Genomic DNA, 25,478 nt, shown 5'->3' with positions numbered 1-25,478 from the left:
GGGCGAGGGCGCGGGGCAAGCGGCCCCGAAAGGGACGGGGTGTGGGAGGGGCCGGGCCCCGCCATGCTTGCGTGGGGGCCTATTGGCCCCCCTTGTATTTCTGTCCTGTAGGGCCAGCACAGGTCTGTCCTTTGTGTGCTCGGCACTGGTTAGAGAAGAAGTTGTTTATCCTTCTGTTTATCAAACCATCTGCACATTTTCCTGGCGCTTTAAGTTTGCTCTCATGTGCACCCTACTTTGCCCTCAGCTGAGGGCCCAAGCTCAGCCGAGCGCCGACAGTGCTGGGAGGCATGCATGAAAGCGACTCTGTACAATGTACATGCTCGCACTGCCCGCCAGTTGCCACTGCTACTCACACCAAGGTACTCGCCGCAATTTTCGTTTTTTTTAAATATAGTGTGAACTCGAACCGAAGGACCTGAAGCACTTTACATGTGCACCAGTTACATTACACATGGACACATTTGTTTTTAATGGGCATGGGGGGATGAAGTGATTTGCCCAGAATCACAGGATGCTGAGCCGCCGTTGAGACTCAAACCTCAGGGGCAGCTCCTCCATTAGGGTGGAGGAGCGTGACCCCACTGCTTTCTTGCAGTGCGAGAAGCAGAAACATAAAATTGTATTTTAAATACCATTTTATGTTTCTGTTTCTCGTGCTGCGAGAAAGCAGAACAGTATGCCTGGTTGTTTGGTGTCTGTGAGCAGTGGCTTGCCCAATGCTGTGGGCCCTAACTGTGGCCGACCAATGCAGTCATGCAGACTCTGCATTTTCTCTATGTAGGATGCATGCAGCCCTTGCCTATTATGTCAACTCTAAGCGCTTATAGGTCAAAGTATCCTATTTTCTCTATAGAGATGTGGCTGGTAAGAGCTAAGGGGTTTGTACCACCATGGGAGGCCCCTATAAATCTTTACACTGTGAGGGAAAGCTTGTTATCCTAGTGTCTCAACTTTTAAAGTATGTGAGCTCAAGGCTCATCATAATAGTCTATCACATTATACACAACCCTGGCACATGCCGTACAGGATATTTTGGCCGTACTAAACATTAGTGAAAACCTGTCCACACAAATACACACAACATAATTCCACTACACAATACACTTCACCATCCAATAATTCAACACTACACAAATCCACTCCACAAATTTTCCACTACATAACACCTAATGCCAATCCATCAAATTCAACCCACATATTTCCACTCTGCTCTATGCCACATAATTCCACTTCACATAATACCACTCCATGCCACTTCATTCCATTACACTCCACGCAACATAATTCAGCTCCAAATATTTCCACTACGCATAATTACACTCCAGCCTACATAATTAGACTTCATGCCACATAATTACACTCCACATATACCCACTCATCTCCAAAACACATAGGTACACTCAACAAAATTCAACTCCGCAACCTGCCCCGTAGTTACACTCCACATAATTCCACACCATTCCATGCAATGTCACACCACACAATTCACGCCACACAATTACATACCACATTCCAACACTCCAGATAATACACTCCATACCATGTCACATAACTCCGCTCAGCATATATTCACTCAGTGCCACACAATTCCACACAGCACAATTCACCTCCACACAATTCCATTCCACAACACAAAACTCAACTCCACAACACATATTTCCACTACACACTGCATACATCCAATACGCACCCCAGATTCCACATCAATCACAGAATTTGTAGAGCGCACTACTTACCCACGAGGGTCTTAAGGTGCTGGGGAAGAAAAGAGGGAAGAAAAAAGGGGGGGGTGCCGCTACTGGTCAAACAGCCAGGTCTTGAGTAGCCCCTTGAAGGTCAGCAGGTCTTGGGCCTGTCGTAGGCTGAGTGGAAGGATGTTCCAGGTCTTGGCGGCAAGGTGGGAGAAGATCTGCCTCCGGAGGTGGTTCTTCGGATGCGGGGGACGGTGGCGAGGGAGAGGTCGGCGGAGCGGAGCTGGCGTTTGGGGACGTAGAAGAAGTCTGTTGAGGTAGGCTGGTCCGGTATTGTGGTGTGCCTTGTGTGCGTGGATGAGGAGTTTAAAGGAGATTCTCCTGTCGACGGGGAGCCAGTGCAGTTTTCTCAGGTGGGTGGTGATGTGGCTGTGGCGTGGTACGTTGAGGATCAGGCGTGCCGAGGCGTTTTGAATGCGTTGCAGTCATTTGATGAGCTTGGCCGGAGCTCCCGCGTAGAGGGCGTTTCCATAGTCGTGTCTGCTACTTGTTGCGTGCTGACCTTGGATACCCCACAGGCCTCCCAGGCGTAGCCGTGGCTAGCGTGGGGGCAGGATCGTGCAATGAATACACGGGGACCACGTTAGTGTAGCAGTCGGAAGTGACGCGCCCCGAGCGGCCTCCCTCCTTTTATTAGACCCCGCAGGCCACGCCTGGCCTGTGGATGTTGTGGGTGCGTGAGTGTTGGCCACTAGGCCGCCAACTGTTACATCCCTATCCAACTCAGTTCTTTTGTTATAACTTTTTCTTAACATAGGCACAACGATTCACACATGTTATTCAGTCCACAACATAACTGCAGCACTTGCGTGAGCCTCAGCCGGTGAGTTCCGGGCCTCTTCAGCAGGCATAGTCTCTCAGCCGCTGACTCGGGTAGGGGTTCGGCCACAGACTGTATCTTTGGGTGCCGGTTCGCCCTCCCATGCTGTTCCGGCTGGGGTCGTCAGAGCAAGCCCCGTGTTGAGGTGGGGACTTACTTCTGGGGTCTCACCAACTTGGCCACTCGCCGATTCGTCCGCCCGCCCCTCGGGCGCATCAGTAGTCATGGGACTTGGGTGGTTACTGAAAGTCTCCTGGTGCTGTTCTGGTGGGACTTCCTTGAACCACGAGATGTTCCTGGACACTTCTGCCGCTCCTCTGCGCACAGTTACCATGGAGCCATGGTTAGTGGTGACTGTCCAGGTGCCAGACTCGTAGTTTGTTTGGAACTTTCCAACCTGGCGTCGGCTCCGCAGGATGACTGTCGCTCCATGGCTAAGCCTTCTTGGGGTGGCGCGGCGTTGGACACTTGCGTTTTGGTTATGTCGCGCTCTCCTCTCTTGCACTTCTTCGACGTCCAGTTGAGGTGACGACCATCCTGGGCAGGTAGGGAGCAGGTCACGGCGGGAGCCATGGAGCATGAGAGCCCATGCGCTCCACTGGGTCGTACAGTGAGGGGTATTCTCTCAAAAACTCGTGGAGCCTTTGTTCCGCGTCCACTTGTTCCACGACCGCTATGCGAAACATCTTGTTCAGAGTGCGCATGTAGCGTTCGACGTCCCCGTTTACCTGGGGCCACTAAGGGGTGATGCGGCGATGCGATATGCCTCGTTGCTGGAGGAATGTGGCAAACTCAGCCCCTTGGAACGGGGGACCATTGTCACTGCGTACTTCTTGAGGAAAACCAAACACGGCGAAGATTTTCTCTAACACCGGTACAACGTGGTTGAAGGCCGTCAACACGATGTGTTCTACCAATGGATATTTTGAGTAGGCACCTATGATGACAAGTGTGTGCCTTCCTCCTGGGAAACTTCCAAAATCCACGCTTACTTTGGACCATGGGACGGTGCAGGCCTCTTCAGTGATGACCGGGAGAGGTTTCTCCGGGCCACTTGCCAGCTGCCACAATGAGCATCGTCTGACATATTCCTCTACCATGTCCTCAAGTTCTGGGAACCAGACCTTTTCCCACATCCGTGCTTTCATCCTGGTTATTCCTTGGTGTCCCCCATGGGCTAGTTGGACTGTCCGGTGCTTGAGGCTCTGAGGGATGACTAGCCGGGGTCCTCTCAGCAGGATGCCATCTCCGGTGGCGATGACGGACCCGCCACATTTTGGTTAGGGTTTCCCGATCTTCCGGGGTCCACGAATTGGCATGGCGAAGGTAGTTTGTCCACGAGCCTTCTTGCACTGCGCATAGTGTCTTGGTATAGACGGCATCGGTAGCGGCTGCTTCCTTTACATCATCTAGGGACATGCTCTGGGGGCAAGATGCAAGAGCTACCAAGTGGGCATATTCTGTCTTGAGAGAAAATCGGCCGGGTTCTTGGACCCCGGGCAATAGACTACCTCCATTTCATATGGTTGCAACTGGACTGTGTTCGATGCGTGGGGGTGGATGCGGTGCTGTTCCTTTGAAGAGGGGAACCAGGGGCTGATGGTCAGTGACTATGCTGAACAGGTGCCCATGGAGGTACAGATGAAAATGGCTGCAGGCCCACTTGATGGCGAGCGCCTCGCGCTCAATCTGGCCATACCTTGCTTCCGTGGAGGTGAGGGACTTGCTGGCAAATGCCAGAGTGGCCCACTGGCCTGGTTCACGCTCTTGAGCCAACACTCCACCGAGTCCGACTGGGCGTGCGTCCACCAGCACTTCCGTTCGCAGGATCAAAGTATGCTAGCGTGGCTTCTCCTAAGAGGGCATCTTTTATCCCTTGGAATGCTTCTTCCTCCTTTCGGCCCCATTGCCAGGTTGCATCTACTTTCGTGAGGGCTCGCAGCGGCTCACTTCGGGTGGCCAGGCCTGGTATACATCGCACACAGTATGTGGCGATTCCCAGGAAGCTCTGCACTTCCGTCGGTGTCGTTGGTGCGGGGGTGTCCTTGATGGCTTGCAACTTCCTCAGGTCTACCTGTATGCCTTCCTGGTTGAATACCTAGCCAAAGAACTCAAGGGAAGGCTGGAAGAACTGGCACTTGTCCTTATGTAGAGTGGCTCCGTGTTCGCTGAGGTGTTTCAGTGTGTCGCCGAGGTATTTGTGGTGGTCGGCGGCCGTCGCGGAGTGGATGAGGATATCGTCACTCACTTTCAACACTCCAGGCAGGCCTGATAGCAGCTCCGTATTGTATTTTGGAACACCTCTGCTGCCGAGGATATCCCAAAGTTCAGCCGTTTGTACCTCCTGAGCCCTTGGTGGGTGCTGAAGGTGATGATGAATCTGCTCTCTTCTGACAGGGCCGTTGGTGATACCCTGCGTTTAAGTCAATTTTCGAAAACCATTTGGATCCATTGACATCCGCAATGATGTCATCCATTGTTGGTGTTATGTGGCGTTCCCTCTTAATTGCTTTATTGGGCAGCCGCATGTCGATACATAGGCGTATGGCTCCTGGCTGTTCAGGCTTTTCCACCATGACCATCGGGGATACCCATGGTGTCGGCCCAGATACTTTTTCGATGACTCCTTGCTCCTCCCAGGCTTCCAGCTCCTTCTCCACGAGCAGTCGCAGGTGGAATGGAACTCTCCTGTGTCGCAGGGCGATGAGGACGACTGACTTGTCAATGTGTAGCTTGATGGGGTCACACTTGATGCACCCGAGGCCTTGGAACAGCTCGGGGAACTGTCCGAGGAGCTCTTCTACCTGATACGTCCGGATTCGTCTGGCAAAGGCAATTAGCTTTAGATCTTCAACAGTGTGACTACTCAGGAGGGTATCCTCTTCCCTGTCGATGATGTGGATTGTTGCCATTACCTCAAGGTCGTCTGCCTTGATGGGTACCGAGATCTTTCCTTTTAGCGGAAGGGGTGTGTCTACTCCATACGCGTAGATTCTGGTTTTGGATGGTACCACGGGAGGGCGAGGGCATACTCTTCGCTATTGTTGTAGGCCCATGACGTTCACTATCGCTCCTGTGTCAATGACCGCTTTCACTTCGGTCCCCGCGACCTGGACTATGCATGTGGGTTGTGGTCGGTAGCGTTGTTTGAGTTCTCTTGCGAAGGATACTATGTATACCTCTTCTTCGTCATCCTCTGAGGAATCTTCTACGGTTGGTAGGTGTTTCACAGGTCTTCTCTGTACGTGGTTGGGTGGTGCGGTGTCTGTCACCGATAGTTGTCGAACGCCTCGCGTTGGGGGCCTCTGCCCTCGGAACTCTCGTTTTTTGTTGCCGCTCCTGCAGACGGATGCAAAGTGATTGGGTATTCCGCAATTGGTGCAGGTCTTCCCTTGGGCGGGACAGTCTTTAGCAGCATGCAGCTCGTGGCCACAGTATCTGCATCTTGATCTGGAAGCGTCTCCTCTTGGACCTCTGAATGGGTCTCCTCTGGGTTCGGTCCTCACCGCATCAGCTCGCTCCGTCTTGATGGAGTCCGGCTTCCCGTGGGACTTGGTTAGGGCTCGATCCATTTCGTGTGTCCTAGCCGCGGACAGGTCACGTGATCTGGCTAGTATCAGTATGTCCTCCAGTGTGATTCTTGGTTTGCGCAGTATGAGTCCTCGTAAGGTCTTATCGCGGCACCCCTGATTTAGTTGTCTCCTGATTTCTTTTGGCTGGTCTTCATCAGTGCGCATGCTGGCAAGCTCCCGGAGACGTGCGTAGAACTTGTCCATAGATTCTCCTTCCCTCTGGCGGGCTTGTCCGAGCTTGAAGACTTCGAAATCTAGGTTTAGTTGCGGATCAAAATGGCCATTTAGCGCTGTCACTGCCGCATCATAGTCATCTGCTGCCCCTGTGTTGGGCAGATGCTTGAAAAGTTTGAAAATCTCGTCTCCTGCATAGTGAAGCAGCAAGGATCTCTTTACCGCCTCATCCATCTCCCTGGTCGCGACAAAATAGTTGTTGAGGCGTTCGATCCATGTTCTCCACCGGGGGGGGAGGCTGACACGGGATCTTCTAGCTCCCCTAAAAGGAGGTAGGACCCCTGATGCTGCGTGCTGGAATGGGATGTGGGCTGGTGCAGCGGCGTTATTGTCGTCCGCTGAACTTTCTGGCCGGTTTAAGGAAAAAGATGGCGTTGTGTGCCCCACGTGGTGCTGTGTCGTAATATTCTCCCTCTCCCAGGGCACACCAGCACTTGGTGTCCCCACTCTCTCCTTACTTGAGGCTTTTCTTGCACCTCTGTGTATCCCCTTCCTTTTTCTTCTTTGGTTTTGCCAGTGCTTTTCTTTTTCTCTATTTAGTTGTGCCAGTGCTTGATGGAGACAAACAGGGAGTAGAGGGGCCTCCAGCAGCAGGAACACACAGCGCTGGTGAGGCTTCGGGCAGTTCAGACGCCCAGTCTGGATCGGAGCGCTGTCGTTCAGCGGCGGCGTGGTCTTCTCAGACGGCCCAGCCTGGGCCCGCCGACGTGCTGTGCCGGTGATTCTCTGGATCGCCGAGATGCCTCCCGCATCAATCGTGGCCACCGCTGAGGTGGGGGCGGCACGCTCGGACATGCGGCAGCTTCGGCCGCATGCGGCGCACAGCCGCGTTGCCGCATACAGGAGACGGTCGCTCCGCAGGGCAGTGCGAGGTGCGAGCGAGAGTTGGGCTCCCTCCGCTTGTCACCAATGTTGCGTGCTGACCTTGGATACCCCACAGGCCTCCCAGGCGTAGATGGGGCAGGCGCGGGGGCAGGATGGCGCAATGAATACACGGGGACCACGTTAGTGTAGCAGTCGGAAGTGATGCGCCCCGAGCGGTGGCCTTCCTTTTATTAGACCCCGCAGGCCACGCCTGGCCTGCGGATGTGGTGGGTGCATGAGTGTTGGGCACTAGACCGCCAACTGTTACACTACTGACGAGGGCCTGGGTGAGTGTTCTTCTTGTATCTGTCGGGATCCACCTGTATATCTTGTGGAGCATGCGGAGGGTGTTGAAGCAGGAGGGGGAGACTGCGTTGACTTGCTTGGCCATGGAGAGCGTTGAGTCGAGGATGACTCCCAGGTTGCGTGCGTGGTCGGTGGGTGTCGGGGCTGCCCCCAGTGTCGTAGGCCACCAGAAGTCGTCCCAGGCTGAAGGGTTGGAGCCGAGGATGAGGACCTCCGTATTGTCCGTGTTCAGCTTTAGTCAGCTGCTCTTCATCCAATCAGCGACAGCCTTCATTCCTTCGTGGAGGTTGGATTTGGTGGGGATGGTGTCCTTGGTGAGGGAGAGGATCAGTTGAGTGTCGTCGGCGTAGGAGATTATGTTAAGATCGTGCTGTCGGGCGATGTGTGTGAGCGGGGTCATGTAGATGTTGAACCGTGTCGGGCTGATGGATGATTCCTGGGGTACGCCGCAGATGATGTCGGAGGCTTTGGATCGGAACGGGGGAAGGCGGACGCTCTAGGTTCTACCGGAAAGGAAGGAGGTGGTCTCGGATCCCTGCGTCGTGGAGGCGTGCGCGTAGAGTGCGGTGGCAGACAGTGTCGAACGCGCCGGAGAGGTCCAGCAGAATGAGGGCTGCGTTCTCACCGTTATCCAGCAGGGTCCTGATGTCATCCGTGGCGGCGATGAGGGCAGTCTCAGTGCTGTGGTTGCTGCTGAACCTTGACTGGGATGGTTCCAGGATGCTGTTTTCTTTGAGGTATCCAGTTAGCTGTCTGTTGACAATCTTCTCGATGACCTTGGCCTAGGAAAGGAAGCAGGGAGATGGGCCGGAAGTTCTTGAGGTCTCTCGGTCCACCTTGGCTTTTATGAGCAGGGCGTTCATCTCGGTGTGTTTCCAGCTCTCTGGGAAGGTCGTGGTCTCAAAGGAGAGGTTGATGATGTTGCGCAGGTGAGGTGCGATGGAACAGCGGGCATTGTTGAAGATGTGGTGCGGAAAAGGGTCTGACAGGGAGCCGGAGTGGATTGTGCTCATGTTCTTGATGGTGTCATCGATGTTCACGTTGGCCCAGGCTGGCAAGGGGTCATTGTCGATGGTGTGTGGCGAGTCTGGTGTGTCAGTGTCTGTTGGGGCTGTCTGGGTGTTGAAGCTGTTGTGGATGTCGGTGATCTTGCGGTGGAAGAAGGTGGCGAGGGAATATCACAGGGCTTGCGACGGCGGGATGTCGTTGGTGTTGGAGCTGGGGTTGGAGAGTGCCTTCATGATGATGAAGAGCTCCTTGCTGTTGTGTGCGTTGTTGTCGAGGGGTCTTTGAAGGAGATCCTCTTGGCAGCCCTGATGAGGTGATGGTGGCTGCGGATAGCGTCTTCGTGGGCTGCGTGGCTGTCCGGTGTCTTTTCACTGTGCCATTTCATCTCTAGTTTCCGGCAGGTACGCTTGGATGCTAGGAGTTCCGGGGTGAACCAGCTGGCTCTCTTGCTGGTGTCTCTGTAGGTGGGTTTTTTCAGCGGGGCGACAGTGTTGGCGCAGTCGTCAATCCATCGTCTGAGGTTGCGGACAATGTTGTCGGTGTTGGAGAGGTCGGTGGGTGGGCTGAGAGCGAGGTTTGCCTATAGTTGGTCTTCTGTGACTTTGCTCCAGCAGCAGCGTGGGATCTGTTGGGTGCGGTGGTATGTGGTGGAATGTGAAGTGGATGCAGCGGAGGTCGGTCCAGGGGAGTTCGGTGGTGTGGCTGAAGGAGACGTGGGAGCTTGAGGAGAAGACGGGGTCGAGCGTGTGGCCGGCAGACTGGGTCGGCGTTGTGACGAGCTGTCTCAGTTTAATGTTGGCGAAATTGTCGATCAGGGTGGTCGAGTTGCTGTCGTTAGTGTTCTCCAGGTGAAAGTTCAGGTCTCCGAGGAGGATGTAGTCAGTGGAGGTTAGGGAGTGCGAGCTGATGAAGTCGGCGATGGAGTCGCTGAACTGGGGTCAGGGTGCGGGGGGTCTGTAGATGAGGGTGCCTCTTAGGGTGGTGTTGGAGTCCGTGTGGATCTGGAAGTGCATCTGTTCTGCGGTGCTGAGAGTGTCGTTGGTGCTGGTCGAGACCCTGATGGTGTTCTTGTAGACAATGGCGATTCCTCCTCCTACTCCGCATATCACATTATTCACATAATTCAGCACCACACCACATAATTCCACTCAATACATGACACTCTACGACACACAATACCCCTACACTTAAGTTCACTACATTTAATACCTCATAAATACTATCCACATAATTCCATTGCACATGCACACACTGATCCAACATTTCTCATATTGGTTCACTTCAGCTCTATCAGCACATTTTTTGTACCTCAACTTTTCAAAAAATAAAAAACGCAAACACCCACTCGCCTCCTCTGCTTACGCTGTCTGCGGCATACACAAGAGCAGAGTCTTCATACGTCTATAATCTTCTCTCCCCCTCATTTTCTCTATATCACACACTCTTTCTACTACTCTATTTAGAGTTCATTCCCTACTTCATACACAAATTACTATCCATCTCATTCTTACTTTCTATCTATTCTATACAACTCTCACCCATATCTATTCACCATTCTGCATAATTCAAATATACAAATACACTACACACCACACAATTCCACAACTAACAAATCCAAATCAAGCCACATAATTCCACTGCGAACAACATACATTCACTCGACTACAAACAATAAACCTATGTAAAAATACAATAAAATTGACAGTTTGCATTGTAAATGCTTGCTCTAATGGCGTGAGTGGTCTGCTAGAGTGTAGCTAGACTGTCTCGTTTACGAACCCGTGTCTGATTAGTAAATGCTGCAGTCTTTCGTACTCTTTTTTTTAGTTGATTGGATTGTATTATCCCTGTCATGTCAAAGAGAGAATCTTTTCTTTTAATCCCTTTCTCTGTCCAAATGTGGAATTTGTAAACTCTAACACCAGAGGAGAAACCTGTGTTGTTTATTATTGGTGTAAGTGAGGATATCGGTGAGGTAAGGCCCCCCTCTTAACTTTCGCCTTGTTGCAGACAGTTAAGGTGGTCTTAGTTACAGGAGAAGAATAGAGACCCCATGGTCTGTATTTCTTGAAGCGTGTTGACAATTAGTTGGTCAAAGAAGCATCAGCTTTTCTTCTGATCTAGTTACTGACAACTCAGCTATATATTTCAGTTGGACTGCCTGAAAGTATTGCATAATATATGGAATGCCCTGCCCGCCTGTCTCTGGTGTGCGATATGACGTCTCTTATCGAACCTAGGCTTCTTCTCGGCTCATATAACGTTTTCTACTGTGCTTTGCAGTAACTTAAGTGTTTTCCGGGGTTGTGGGGTGCAGTGGAGGTTCACCTAATAGTCTGGTAAGTGATTAGATGTGTTGGTAGTGTGGTCATTTTGACTACCACCAGGCAGCTAAACAACAAGCTGTATGAGTGCTATGGGTGTAGGTTGTGTCTTGTGTGATGAAACATCTACTTGTATTTAATTTGAGCTCTGTTTTTGATGTTGATACAATCTAAATCCCTAAGTACTTTTGGCCCATTTGATGGGGAACTGTTTTTGTAGGGAGGTGATGAAGGAGATACATTGAGGAACTGGGATTTTTGTAGGTTTAGACTGAACCCTGAGACTTTCCCAAAATACGGCATTTCTTTTATTAGTTCTGGTAAGGATTTTCATGTATCACCCAGGAACACAAGGATGTTGTCTGCGTACAAGCATATTTTGTGACTTTCTCTGGCTACTTTAAGGCTGTTAATTTTGGGGTTGCTACTCATCCCTGACATGTGTCCTTTGTATGTTAATCAGGTTTGATGTAGCACCTTCTCGATGCACTGTTACTATTGGGTCACTGAATCCACTGAAATCTCATGTGCTTGATATCGGATCGAAATGCTTCTCTCGGGTACAGCCAGTGAACCATGTGGAACGCTTTTTCAGCATCGATCACTAACAATAATGTGCTCTTTTACTGTGTTGTCTATGATATGTAGTGTATGTATTTTCTGTGTCACCATGGCAGTGTCTTCCCTGATTAAAACTGGCCTACTCTGGGTCTATCAAATCAGGCACAATAGGGTTCAATCTGTGGGCTAGTATATTCCAGTCTCTGTGAAGGAGTTGTAGAGGTGGGTTAGCATCAGGGCCAAAATCTGGTAAAATGTTTGAAAGAACCTTAGACCCAGAGGTGGTAGAAAATTGCAGGCCTATATCGCTACTCCCTTGGAGTTACCAAATCTCTAGCGAAGATCATTAATTAGCATCTAGGAGAAGATGTGGAAGTGAAGAACATTCTTCATCCCACTCAAATAGGATTCAGTACAGAAACAGCTCTTCTAAGGGCCACAGAAGATCTTAAAATGGTCCTAGATCAGGGAGGTTCAGCGGCACTGACACTCTAGGACCTAAGTGCCGCATTTGATAGTTTCCTACCCGATCCTACTTCATCGGTTGAAAGACATAGGTATCACCGGGAATGCTTTAAAGAGGTTCGGTCCATTTCTAGACAAGCAAAGCTCTCCGGTCAGTGAGGGACCATTCTTTTCCACCAAGCATCAGCTGAGATGTGGGGTTCCACAGAGTTCCTCCCTCAGCCCACACTTTTTAATATATATGCCTGGCCCCTATCAGCTATAATCTGTTTATCTGGTTTTAGGATGGTAATTTACACAGATAATACCAAGATGATTGTTTTGATGTTTCCCGATAAAGGTTCCACCTCCTCAAGACTTAACAGTTGCCTAGAAAAAGTGTACAGATGCATGGCAGCAATCTGTCTAAAACTAAAGCAGGGAAAAACTGAGATTTTGGTGGTCTGCAATAATCCCACATTTCGGACTCAGATCCGATGGCTTCCCTCGTTAGGAGAATGTCCATCCCTTAAATCGGAAGTAAAGAGCCTAGCGCTTACTTTGGACATGCGTCTTACCATGGCCTCCCAAGCAAAGAAGGTGGCCAGACGTTGCTTTGGCCATTTAAGAGCCTTAAGGAAGGCTCTGAAATGGCTCCCCATGGAATTAAGGAAGAATGTGATCCAGACACTGACACTTTCCCGCTTGGATTATGGGAAGTCACTGTACTTGGACAGGCCAATGTCAGTCAGTAAAAAAACGTACATTTATTCAGATTGTCACTGCTCGAATTCTGCTAGGCATTCCTAAGACACAGTCAGCTCGTGCAGCCCGTACATCGCTCCACTGGCTACCCATAAGCTTCAGAGCTCAGTTAAGGCACTGTGTGTTGCGCATCTTGTAAAACAAGAAAAGGCCCACATATTCGCCAAAAGATGGTTATCTCTCACAGGGCCAACAGAACTCTTAGGTCAAACAATCTTGAGCTTCTCGCTGTACCAAGAATCAAGGGAGCTAGAAGTGTAGGTGGCTCATTTACATTTCTTGTACCTAAACTCTGGAACTCTCTGCCAACCAGCTTGAGAATGGAAGATAATTTCTTTAGTTTTAGAAAGACATTTAAAACGTTTCTCTTCCCATAACCACCTTCAGTCCCTGACCCCCGCTGCTGGTTGAACAGCGCTGGGAAGCCCGTCATTGGGCAGCAACGCGCTTTATTAAACCTAAGAATAGAGTGGAATAGAACCTGGGATTGGTGCTTTCTTTATCTTAAATGTTATTTTGCTTGTGAAAAACTCCTCATGTCCGAAGCGGCTGGCTTACGAAAGTGGGCTAAAGGACAAAGGAGGTATGGGTAATCCGCTATGAGGAGATGGTATCGATTCCAGCCCTAGGTACGAAATGCAGCTGGCCAGAGAGCCAGTATCAATGGGGTTCCAGGTCCATCCGTTATCATCGATGCTTGTCCAACCTTTACTGATGCGATCTTTTCCTTAGCAACCTTCGCCCTTGACTTGCAAGAAAGAAGCTTGCCTGCTTTACTGCCTCTCATATAGTATTTATGCTTCGTGCATAAGAGTGCTTTTCCACTATACCTGTGGCAACCATTTTACCTTGGGCCCTAAGAGTTAATATTTTGGTGGGATTTTGCTTTACAAGGGATTTGAAGTGAACTTCCTCCTGAAATGTGTCGTTGTTGTCAATGCTCAGCTGATGCTGCCCTCCTTCCTGCTCCTGGCATTGTATTGTTGGTCTCATGTTTACTTGTCTGTATAGAGCTAGTATGTCTGGACAGTATTATACTGTGGTAAAGTTGTTCTCGTCTGATGAATACCCCTGTCCTGAGCACTCCCTCATGAGGGCTCACTCTACCACAGGGGCCACTGTTTGGGAGTCTTTGTGAATTTTTCCTTACCTGGTTATCTCTTTCTGTTGGATACTTTCTTTTATTTTCACAGCAGAGAAGGCCTTTTCTATGTGCCTTACCCAAGATTTTAAAAACTTAACGTTTCATCATTATTTTAGCATCTTGGCTGACCATATCCCTAGTTCCTGGTTTGTAGATTTCTATAACTTAGCTTAAATTATCTTCACTCTTACTTCTTTGTCACTGTCAGTGTCTGTGGTTTTGTACTGCTTAGTAGTTCTTTTAGTCATGCATCAGCGTTCTAATTCACTTTTTGCCGCCTGTGTCACCGCATTAATACTTCAATGTCCTTGACATATGTAGATATTGTAACAGCACTCAAACAAGGCCTCACAGAAATGTTCGCAACGATGCGCCTTCAGAGAGACCACATAACACGGAGGTAAACACAGTCGTTGCAACTTTTATTCTCTTTTTCGTTCTTCCTTTAGTGGAGAATACTGATCAATATCCAATGATGGTCTCTCCTTTAATTTAAACAGTGCAGTTAATGTTTGGCGAAGGTGATCTGGCATCAGCTGTGATGCTTCTTTTTCATTGAACCTTTTCAATGGAATGTGGTAGAGCAATTCAAATGGTAAAATACCAAAGGACATATTCCAGCAAAGGAGCACTGGACCTGGAAGGCACAAGTTATTACCTGCCTTCTGCAGATGCTAAACATTCCATGCTGTGCGACTGCAAAAACGCAAGCAGGGAGGAGCTTCCCATGCTCTCTCCCTCTCACTTGCAACTAGGAAAAGTGTGCAATGCCTGCACTGGGATTATGAATCACACTGCACTTTTGTGCATTGCAATGTATGACTGTGCGTTCGCAAAATGAGCTGCACTGGCTTTGCGAAGGCAACGTCTTTTGTGCATCAGTTGTGCAGAGATATTACAAATGATTTCAAACATAGATCAATTTTCTAACAAAGTCGGGTTTAAAAAAAACCCTCTTACCGTTAAGTTATTCCTTTTAGTTTTTCTTACGTGTGCTTCATACTTCAATATGTATCATTATTTAACTTGTAAAAGTGTACATATTGGGAGGGTTAAACTAGGGCGCATTGGTTATTAATATTCTCATTTTTATTTAGGTCTCACCTGGGCAGCTCTTGCGCTGTCTCTTCGAGACATGCTGTATTCAGTTATTGAGCTTTAAGCTCTGCCCATTTTCCACTCATCTTTACAATTGGCTCCTCTTCCTATAATTTGTAAATGATGGCTTTTGATTCGTGAATAGGCTTAGTAGTGCCTACTTTGTACGTTCCTCTCTTCTTTTGTTACCTCCGACGAGGACAGCCCGTCTTACAATTGTCCTTACTCTCTAGCTTTCATTAGCAGTTAGGGAGCACTATTTACTTAATTAATGTCTTGCTGAAGCAGGCACAACATGTTGTCTGAGCGCATAGCAATGGTGTCCGCTTCTTTTATATCCAGCCCACATGGCACTGCATCTTTAAAGCAGCGCTTTAGCAAGGAAGTAAACAGATATGAGATACCAGCGGCATCCACTCCCCCACTTAGATTTTCACTATTCATGTTATTTTGAAGTCACGCTTCACCAATGACAGCCACTTATTTCATATCCAGCCTCACAGAGCACTCGGGGGTCAACACCCTTCAGCAATGGTGGCTGCTTCTTGTTTACAACCTGCAAAGCGTTCCCTGTGTTAAAAATGTGGTGCGAGAAGGGACCGTTTCATCGTCAAGTCTCCAATCTTAAAGTGGGAACAGAAAAAATTCAAAGGAAAATGATGGCAGAAGGGAAGGGGCTGTAACAACGATTAGTGTGAGGCGTCAAAAGCTGCAGTTAAAAAAAAGGACCATTTAATGAAACAGGAAGGGTAAAGTTATGAAAGTAAAGAAATGTGCAAAAGGTTTTGAAAATTGAGAAAATGCAAAATGGGAAATCGAAGTGACAAAAAAATGAAGTGGAAGAAAATACAACCAAAGCTTAAAAAAAAATACACAAAGTAAAAACAACAATGGATACCTTCTAAGCAGGAACATTATTTCAATTCTGTACCTACCCAAACTGATGGGATGGCAACAGATTGTTCTGCCACTTTTCCAGATGCTTCGGTTGTACATCAAACCGTGGACTAATTACACCACACATGGTGTAGACCATGCTGTCTGCAGCGGTGGGAAGTTGGAATTCACTCAAACCGATGTATGAGCTAGGCAGGGATAATTTCTCTGTGTCCACTCAATATTCCAACGAGTGACTTGTTGAAGCTGCATACCTCATCCTGTCATGCTAAACAGCCCAGGATTGGTCAATGAGCATTTATTTCTGATTGGGCTTTTACTTCCCAGTGGACAGAGAAACAGATTCCTTGCTGTTCTATGTTGGTGTATAACAAAAAATGATTTTCTAACTGAGCTACAAAGCTTTTTACACATGTTGCTTCTTTTTGAACATTGTTGGGAACTTTTCTGGAAGTACATCATCATTAAATTAGACCTCTTCTATGCACACACTTTACTTGTAAAACATGTAGACTGCAAAATTGCCAATTTGGTTCCTTCCTGAATCAGGCCCTCCAAGGCTTTAAAGGAATCTGTAGTATAACACTTTTGAAAAGTCAACTGCTAGTTATTTGTGGATAGTGTTAGCTTTCCTGTAATAAGGAAGAAGGCAATTATTTTCAACTGTTTAGTTTCGGAAGGACAAAGACTTTGTGACAATCAACCACACTTAATGCCTCCTCTTCCTACTAAATGCGAGGTATTCCACGGAAGCTATGAAAAGATTAGAGAATAATTTCAAGGATGACCTCAGTATATTTGTGGAGAGGCACAGATTTTGTATTCTCATATAATTTCAGCAGGAGTCCCTTGACTCATTTCTAGCAGATATGAGAGTATTAGCTTCTACTTGTGAATTTGAAGGAGCCTTGGACAAATATTTGAGAGACCAATTGGTAGTGAATTGCTTTGATAAATGTATTCAGGAAAGGATTCTCTGTTCCAGGATTATCTCTTGAAGAGACTCTAGAGATTCAAGGATAATTTAGAGGTCAGTCATGGAATCTAGAGATTTGGCAAGAGCTAAACAAAATACTCCAGAACCGGTCAGCACGGTATATTCAGAGGCCAAACACACATCCAGTACAGAGGTTAAAAGACCGGACAGAAATGTTAATGTTAATATGAATGCATGTTTTAGGTGTGGGTCCACACCTAAGTCAGAATTGCCCCGCCTTAGGAAAAACATGCATGAAGTGCAAAAAATCAGGCCACTCTGCAAGAGTTTGCAGGAACACACAGAAAGTGTGATACGTATTGAGGAAGTACCTTTAGTTGATTATATAAGACAAGATGTTTGCACAATAATGGAGTCATGTGGTTCCGTCTGTACCAGACATTCACACCGTTGCTTTCAGTGGACAGGAGATTGGCATTGTGGGGTCCTTTAACGAAGATAGCAGGAATAAAGACAGACACATTCATACTAAGATATATGTGGCAAAAGATGGTATAACATTTTGAGCTAGCGAGATCAAGGAACACTTGGCATGGTGCTGAGACCAGGTACAAAATGTCCTATTTCTTTGGTGGGTCTAGTCGAGATGGAAGATGTATTACTGAAAGATATTTTAACTAAACACTAGTCATTATTTGAGGACAAATTTGGCATGGTTAAAGGGTTCAAGAACAGGATCAGTCTGAAACCAAATGCATTTCCAATAGCACATAAAGTAAGGAGTGTGCCTTTAAGTATAAAAGGAAGACTGAAGGAACACTTGGAAAAGCTATGCAAGGACAAAATCATAGAACCAATAGAGTCATCTCAGTGGATTTATCCCATAGTGGTAGCCATGAAGAAATCTGGAGAATTTAGGCTATGCGTTGATCTAAGGTCAATGATAGGCACTTTTAGTAGATTGTTTCTCTCTTCTCAAAATTCAAGAACTGTTAGCTGAACTGGGTGGAGCCAAGTTTTTTACCACAGTCGATCTGAGAGCACCGTACTGTTAGGTGGAATTGTATTCAGAGTCTCCATCCTTGCAGCATTCAATACTCTATTTGGTGTTTAGTGGTTCCTGTGCATGCCATTGGCTCTTGCCTCAGATGCATCTGTCTTTCAAAAACGGATCTATCAAATCTTGCAGGGTTTGGACAGTGTTCTAGCTTATCAGGATGATATCCTGTTTTTTCTGACATTGTTTGGTCACATTTACAACTTTTGAGTAAATTGCTGGGAGCATTATAGAAACATGATTTACAGTGAAAAAAGAAAAATGTAAATTCATGGTAGAAAATGTGTAGTATTTAGGACACAGTCTGTCAGCGGCAGGAATCACTACATAGCAAAGCCTTGTACAGACAATAGAAGGAAGTCCAGCGCCTTTGTATAAAGATCAGTTAAGATCATTATTCGAATTATGCAAATATTATTTAAAATGTGTGTAGAGTTTTGCTCTTGGAACAGAGCCTTTGAAAAAGTTACTGAGGTCGAGGAAAAAAATTGCCTGGGGTAAGGAACCATCCTCAACTTTTGATCATTTGAAATATTTGATATTTGCTGCTCCTGCGCTTCAGTCATTTAGAGAGGATGTACGATCCATAATCAAAGTTGATACCAGTGGTTTGGGAATAGGAGCCATATTAAGTCACATTGTACAAGGTTGGGAGAACACCATTGCGTTTGCGTCATGCGGTTTAACATCAGAGGAAAAGAATGATAGCACAATAGAAAGATAGGCATTGACTTGTACTTGGGGGGCACATAATTTTCCACATATTTGTGAGGAAAAGAGTTTACTCTGATTACAGATCACAATCCCTTGGTGTCTTTGTTGAAGGCTAAGGTTTGGGAAATTCTAGTGCCCGACTAGTAAGATTGTAATCCAAAATGTACAAATACAATTTCAAGCTAAAACATGTACCTGGAGGGAAAAACTGAAGGTTGATTTTTGGTCAAGGTGTCTTTAAGAGTTCAACCAGGATGATGATTGCAGTGTGGAGGAGGAATTTGTGGTTGGGCTTGTGGGTGGTGTGAAGGCTGCGGAGAACATCATTACCTTGCAGGAATGGAAGGAGTATGCAGATAAGGATTTGTGTCAGAGAAAACAGTAGTTCATTAACCATGGAAGCGTTAGGGAATGTGCAGTTACATGAAATGACAAACTACAGTAAGATCATAGATGAGCTGAGTGTGGAGGAGGGGTTGGTTCTGAACTTACTTATCCCTTTGGGGGATTTTGAAAGCCAAGGTCATAACTTTTAAGTAAGCAGATATGTTGAGTGCTCTCTTGCAGATAAGTCCTTGCACATGCACAATTATCCAATGTGTCCCACAGAATTTCCAAACTCTACTTGGAAGATATTGGGGATGATTTTCATCGGTCCCTCCCTAATGGACCTTACTTGGACCTCTCCCATTCTATTACAAAACAATGAATAGGTAGTTAGGTACTGTCACATCACAGAATCCTGATCGGCACATAGGTCACAACTGCCCAAGCAGTAATTTTTGCAAGAGATTCAGCGCGTAGGCCACAAATGCCATCATCAAGCATCTGGTGGGCAGTGCTCCTGAAGTTGAACGCTGTTGTGCATGCCCCATATCTCACTCCCACAGAGGCGTAGGGACACTAATAGCCGGAAATCTGACCGTAGCAGGAGGGGAAATGATTACCACTTTCGCAATTTAGCAACTCTGTGTAACATGCCTACTGAATTATGTAGTAGTTTAAAAAAAAAAAAATCTTTTTATTATACTTTGTTTGTTGCAACATACAGTGTTCCAATCACAGGAGCATTGATATCGTACAGAATAGCATTACATGTCGAATCTTCTTTTAAATATTTCAGTGTCCATACCAGTTCAAATCTTTGTTATGAATTATGTAGTATTAAGTTCTACTGTGAGGTTAAATAACTTTACTTTTGAATAAAAGATAAGCAGTGGATGGACATTGTATCATTGTGTCTGTTGGTTTATTGTTGAGCTCTGAGATCTAACCACCGTCCTAAGCTTATATCCATGAGACACATGTGACTGTTGCCCTGTTTGCCCTCAGTAGCCTGAGAGAGAAGTGTGGAAAGGATTGTTCTTGGCCCAGTTTGCAGAGCCAAAGTTGGACACACCCCAGGATATCAGTGGAAAAAGACGTCAACCTCCATGGTTGGGGGCCCGGTCTGCCCTGTGGTTCCCTGAACAAGGTCTTACAATGGATTTCCCAGATCCTCATGCAATTCCATAACAATAAAGGTTGGCACAATAGAAAGGCAACATAACATGACATAAACTAACATAACATTGCTAGGCAAATGCCAGAAAAAGAAGGGCTGTTTAATCAGAGCTGGGGACAATTGCACAAAACAAAGGATATTCCTGGAATGCCTTCCCTACCTAACATTTAGCACAGTTCTCTGGGAGTGGGTCCTTAACACTAGAGGAGTGCAGAAAGCCACGCCTGCCCTAGACAAAGACATCCAAAAGGGCAGCCATGATCTTTTGCACCCGTGCATCCATTGTCCCAAATTTAATATTACCTTGTGAAGCACATTCATTATACATACTATATCACAAATTACACACATATAAGGCTAGGCAAGTGACTCCAGTTAGAGTGTACTGGGCCAACCTTTCCTAGCGACAGGGATTAAGCTGGCTCCCTACTGAGGTGAAGTGAAAAGGAATAGTGCCACTGGATTTGAATGTAATGTAATTTAAGGTGGCGTGGTAGAGCTCTGCTTGTCCTGTGGTGAAATCCAGGCTCTACTTAACGAATAATGCGGCCACAACTGTATTTTCCTAGCCTGAGATGAGGGGTAGTAGTTTCTCTCACTCTGGTTGGTGTTTCACTTTTGGTGACCCTATCGCCATCCATCAGCTAGCCTGTACTGTTAAGCAAAACCACAAAACGCTGTCATGTATTTCTATAGGTTCTGAATCGATCCCCCTATTCCTGACCCTATTCTGGTTAAACTAACTATCAAGTTAACTAACAGTCAGCCCATGAGGCAAGAAATCCCCCATGATGCAGATACCGTTATCTGACGCAGTCACACTACGGCACAGGAACGTGTTATCTGATTAGGTCATAACGCTTGAGATCTAATTAGACAAGCGACATTCCTCCAGCCCCTGATAAGGCATACGACGTTCTCATAACAAATCAAACCTATGACAACCTGGATAATCCGTGCGGCCATTGTTTTGATTTCACAGAGAACTTTTGCAAAAGAATGTGCTAACGAGCAAGTCGTATGACATCTTTATTGACGTACCTATGTCCATCCTTACGTCAATCTCGGCACCTTTAAGGTATAAATATTGCCGACCTTGCCCTATGCAAACACACGCGTGGTGACAAGACGGAGCAGCCATACTTGCCGAAGCCGAGAGCAGAAGCAGACCCCGCTGGCAGCAGCCCCGCCTTCCTGACGCGCTGAGAGACGCGCTGCTATCTCAAGCCGAGAGACCCAGCACCGGCGCTTCTGGGCAGCCCTCGCAGGCAGCCTGGAATATCGAGAGCAGAGAAAGAGATACCATTCCTCATCCATCCTAAATTCCAGGTACAGAACTGAATAACCCCTCACAGAGAATTCTTTAGTTATTCACTTGGCAAAAACAAACTTAACTTAAACTGTAACTTTCTATTCCCGCCCACGCATTAGACTTAGGTCAGGTACACGGGGTAGGCGTATTTAGAAACACCAGTTGAGTACGTTTAGTCAAATGTATATGTGTATGTAAATATATTTTAATCATTTTAAAACATCATATGGCTCAGAAACCATATCAATGTTTTTACAGTATTATTTTATACTATTGCTTTTAATGTATGCACTTTACTTAACTATAAGTATTGCAATAATATCGATCCATTTCTCTTGTACGAGAAAAGAGACTGATCAATAAATAACACCTTTTTATTGAACACGCCCGTCTCTTCCTTTTCTCTACATTCTGATGAGACTAAGAATGCACGTACTGACTGAGTAAAATAATTGCCTTGTGCTCACACGACTCTTGAGATTGACTCTTGATTAGGGGAGAGCAAAGTTGTCATGTTCTATGGTTGTCAGAAACTAAATCCCTTCTTGTCTAATCAGGGGAGTTAATCCTTCCTTGAACATTCGAGAAAGTTTCTAGCGAACTCTGAGCTTAGCTGGCAAACCCAAAAATTAAGTCTAGTATCGACAGTAGTAGACCTAGTTAACGTCTGGTCTAGGCCTTTACTGCTGTAGGTACTATTCCAATGCGCAGAGCCTATTGGGAAAATAGGAGCTACACTACATGGCGCCCAACGCGTTTGGAAAGGGCGATAAAACTAACGTAAGACATTTAGAGTAACTCAGTCGTGCTTTCTCACTCAGACCCCTTTTCCCAAATACTCCAAAGACGTCTGGAGTGGGTGAAAGGTTATATCCTCCAAAACCTCGCAGGAGGGAACTCCTATGTATGGTTTTTGGTCAAGTCAACGTTGAAGGATAAAACAGTTCCAGAATATTGTGCATCTAATCTCTGTTTCCATAAGAAACCTGATCTGCAAACAAACATAATACCATCCTGTCTGTAAAATGGCAGAGAGTGATGATGAAAGAGAGGCGATTAGATTAGCTACTGAAATAGCAGATGCTGATGCTACCATGCAAACAGCAGACCCGGATATAATACTCATCCAGGTCGCCAAAAGGAGATCTATAACCTTAAAACTTATAGAAAATGGACTGACACCTAGAGGTGGCACAGTCATATTCGTAATTGAGGCACACGAATATCGGCAGACAGAGGTATACTATACATGGATACATTTTCCATCAGCAAATGCTGTAACAAAGTACTTCCACTATTACAAAGTAGAGGAACCTCCTGACATTTACACTCCTTTCGAGGAGGTGGAAGTACCACTCAAATTCCAAGAGCATTTGCTCTTATTTGATGGCGCCCTAAAACATAATAATCACATTACAAGGCTCGGTCCTTTAGGAAGACCAGGAGCAACGTGGCCGGTCCTAGCCGGATACACACCACATCCAGACATCGATAGGATGCCTGCAGCTGAATTATTAACACAGCTGAAACAATTACTAAAAATTCATAGACAATTAGTTCAGTATGTAATGCGGACTTCAACAATTCAGCCAGCGATTAAACTACCACAGCTGACCCCACACCAGGGGAACACAAATAAAATTACACCACAGAACATCCAATCCTGCCTAGGTAAGGTTCCAGCTAAACGGGAACAAATACCATTCTGGTTGGCACAGAAAATTACCCAAATAAAGGCGGTGTTTCCTGACACCACCCCGCTGGAAAAACACAGGATTCTGACTATATGTCTCCCAATGGGAATCGCACCACACATTGAGGACTGTGACACTTGGGGTACAGTCTTTGCTTCCATCTACACAAAAACGCACGGTGTTCCATCCATTTCGGTAATACCAGATGTGCTAAAACAAATTCAAGATGAATACGGTCCAGAACCTGCTTTAACTCTTGGTATGAAATTACTGAAAGACTTCAAGCAGGTCTCGGCTATATTACTAGCCAACATAAAAGGTGAAGCAGCGAACGTGGCGATCCGCCAGAGGTTAAAAGAGACAGATATAGCAGACCAACCAGCTGAAATTGCCAGAATCATAGAAAAATCCTATGAAGAACTAGGCAGAGATAGTCTAGGTGGAATACCAGTAAAACCGCAACTGACTACAAGTCCAGAAAAAACGTTTTTTAACAATAATAATAATTCACCAAAAAAGAACTGGGATGGAAACAAACAATCCAATCCTAAAGAAAAGAAATTCCAGTCCAGAGGAAGGTCGCCTAGGCGAAGAGAGAAATCTCCAAACCCGAGACAAAGGTCACCTCAGAGTGACCCCTCTGGGAATAGATATAACCTTAGAAATAGGGATAATATTAAAAAACCTGATAGATATCAAGACATTGATACACGTCCCTCTCAATCTTTTCAGAATTCCTCGCAGAAATCGGAAAGAAGAGGACGATCAGAAGAGCACGCCAAGTCCAAAGACAAGGAACCTGCTCAACTGAAAAAGAAATTACAATTTCCAAAAAAGAAGGTAGCCAGTATCAAGGTAGTTAACAATGCCGAGAATACTGAGGACACAACTGAAAAACGGAGAGTGGGCTCAGACAATGCTAGACAGCGCAGCAGAGGTGAGCATAGCTCGCAAAGTCCTTATGAATCATCTGGAGACAGTGGACACGAATGAATACCTTCAAGTGGAAACTGCAGATACCAGAGTTAGCAAGCCCCACAAGATATACGAGATAATATTACGTATAGAGGGAGATAAGACTAGGAAAATAAGGGGACTATTTTGGGATAACCTATCCAAGGGCTATGACATCCTTCTAGCTGAAAAAGACTGGCCACCAGAGTTTGTCAGGGAGTGCCCTCATGGCGAAGAAGTAATTATGCCTGCCTTCTCGAATCAAATACCGATTCATAAAAAATACACACTTGCTAGAAAGTGGGCAGTGGCCTTAGCACCTGCTTTATATAAAAATCATGTAGGATGGGATGAGGATTCTCCTCCTCACAAAATCCAGTTAAAATCACAACCAACTGCACAAAGGCAGTACCCAATTAAGCAAGAAGCTAAAAAACAAGTAAATGAAATACTAGATCAGCTAGAATACCAGGGGGTGATTGAAACTTGCACCTCACAAATGAACAATCCTTTGTTTCCGGTCTCCAAACCAGACAATTCATACCGTCTAGTTTTGGATTACCGACACCTTAACACATGTTGCAAAACCTTTGCAGTGCAAAACTCACACAGTGCTGCACTAATGAATAACATAGTGCGCAAAAAATACAAAACAACCTTGGACATCTCCAATGGATTCTTTTGTCAAAACATAGCACCAGAGAGCAGATCTTTAACTGCATTCTCAGTAAATGGCACTCAAAAACAATTCTGTCGGTTAGCCCAGGGGTACAAGAACAGCCCAGGGGTATTCTCAGCGAGAGTAACAGAATTACTACAACTATATGATGATGAAGCATTATCTTATGTCGATGACATTTACTTAACAGATGATGACTTGGAGACTCACTTGAAAAGAGTGAACACCATAATACTTGGGTTCGCTGCGGAGGGTTACAAATTCAACTTCAAAAAGTCCAGAATTGCCCATCTGACGGTCCTATTCTTAGGATATGAGCTATCAAGTGAAGGTAAAAGCCTGGCAGACAATTTCCTAGAGAAATGTGCCGTAATCCAAGCTCCTAAAACACTAAAAAAACCTACAGTCAATTCTAGGCTTCCTAAATTTCGGAAGAACATACATTGCAAATTACGCAGAAAGGGTCAAACCCCTTTATGATCTAATTAAACCAGACTTTAAAAGATCCAGTTGGACTCAAACACACACAGAAATTTTGAGATCCTTACAAACAGACATGCTAATTAAAACAAAATTAGAAACACGTGATAACACACGCAACCTTGTGATCCGAGTCATCCCAGGGAGATGCGGATTCACATACCTGACCTCTAATGAGGGAGAAAAGGTACCAATTGCATTTAAATCACACTTGTACACAGAAGCTGAACAGAAATTCAGTAATACAGAAAAAATCATTCGTGCAGTTCAAACCGCAATAGCTAGAGAAAAAGACATAGCTGACGGTAGACATATCACAGTCAGAACAGCAGAATCAGCCTTTGAGGCACTAACAG

At 46.3% G+C, this 25,478-nt stretch overlaps 1 long non-coding RNA gene across 1 annotated transcript in view; it reads left to right on the top strand.

Moving 5' to 3' along the window:
- Positions 1–79: 79 nt before the first annotated feature.
- LOC144824565 (uncharacterized) overlaps positions 80–25,478 on the top strand; it is a 41,868-nt gene continuing 16,469 nt past the window's right edge. The window contains exon 1 of the long non-coding RNA XR_013609014.1: positions 80–362. This is a non-coding gene — a long non-coding RNA (uncharacterized LOC144824565). The remainder of the gene's footprint in view (positions 363–25,478) is intronic.

The sequence above is a fragment of the Lissotriton helveticus genome, chromosome 3_1, assembly GCF_964261635.1.
Source record: "Lissotriton helveticus chromosome 3_1, aLisHel1.1, whole genome shotgun sequence".
Taxonomy (NCBI): domain Eukaryota; kingdom Metazoa; phylum Chordata; class Amphibia; order Caudata; family Salamandridae; genus Lissotriton; species Lissotriton helveticus.
This window is presented reverse-complemented; position numbering and strand designations above follow the sequence as displayed.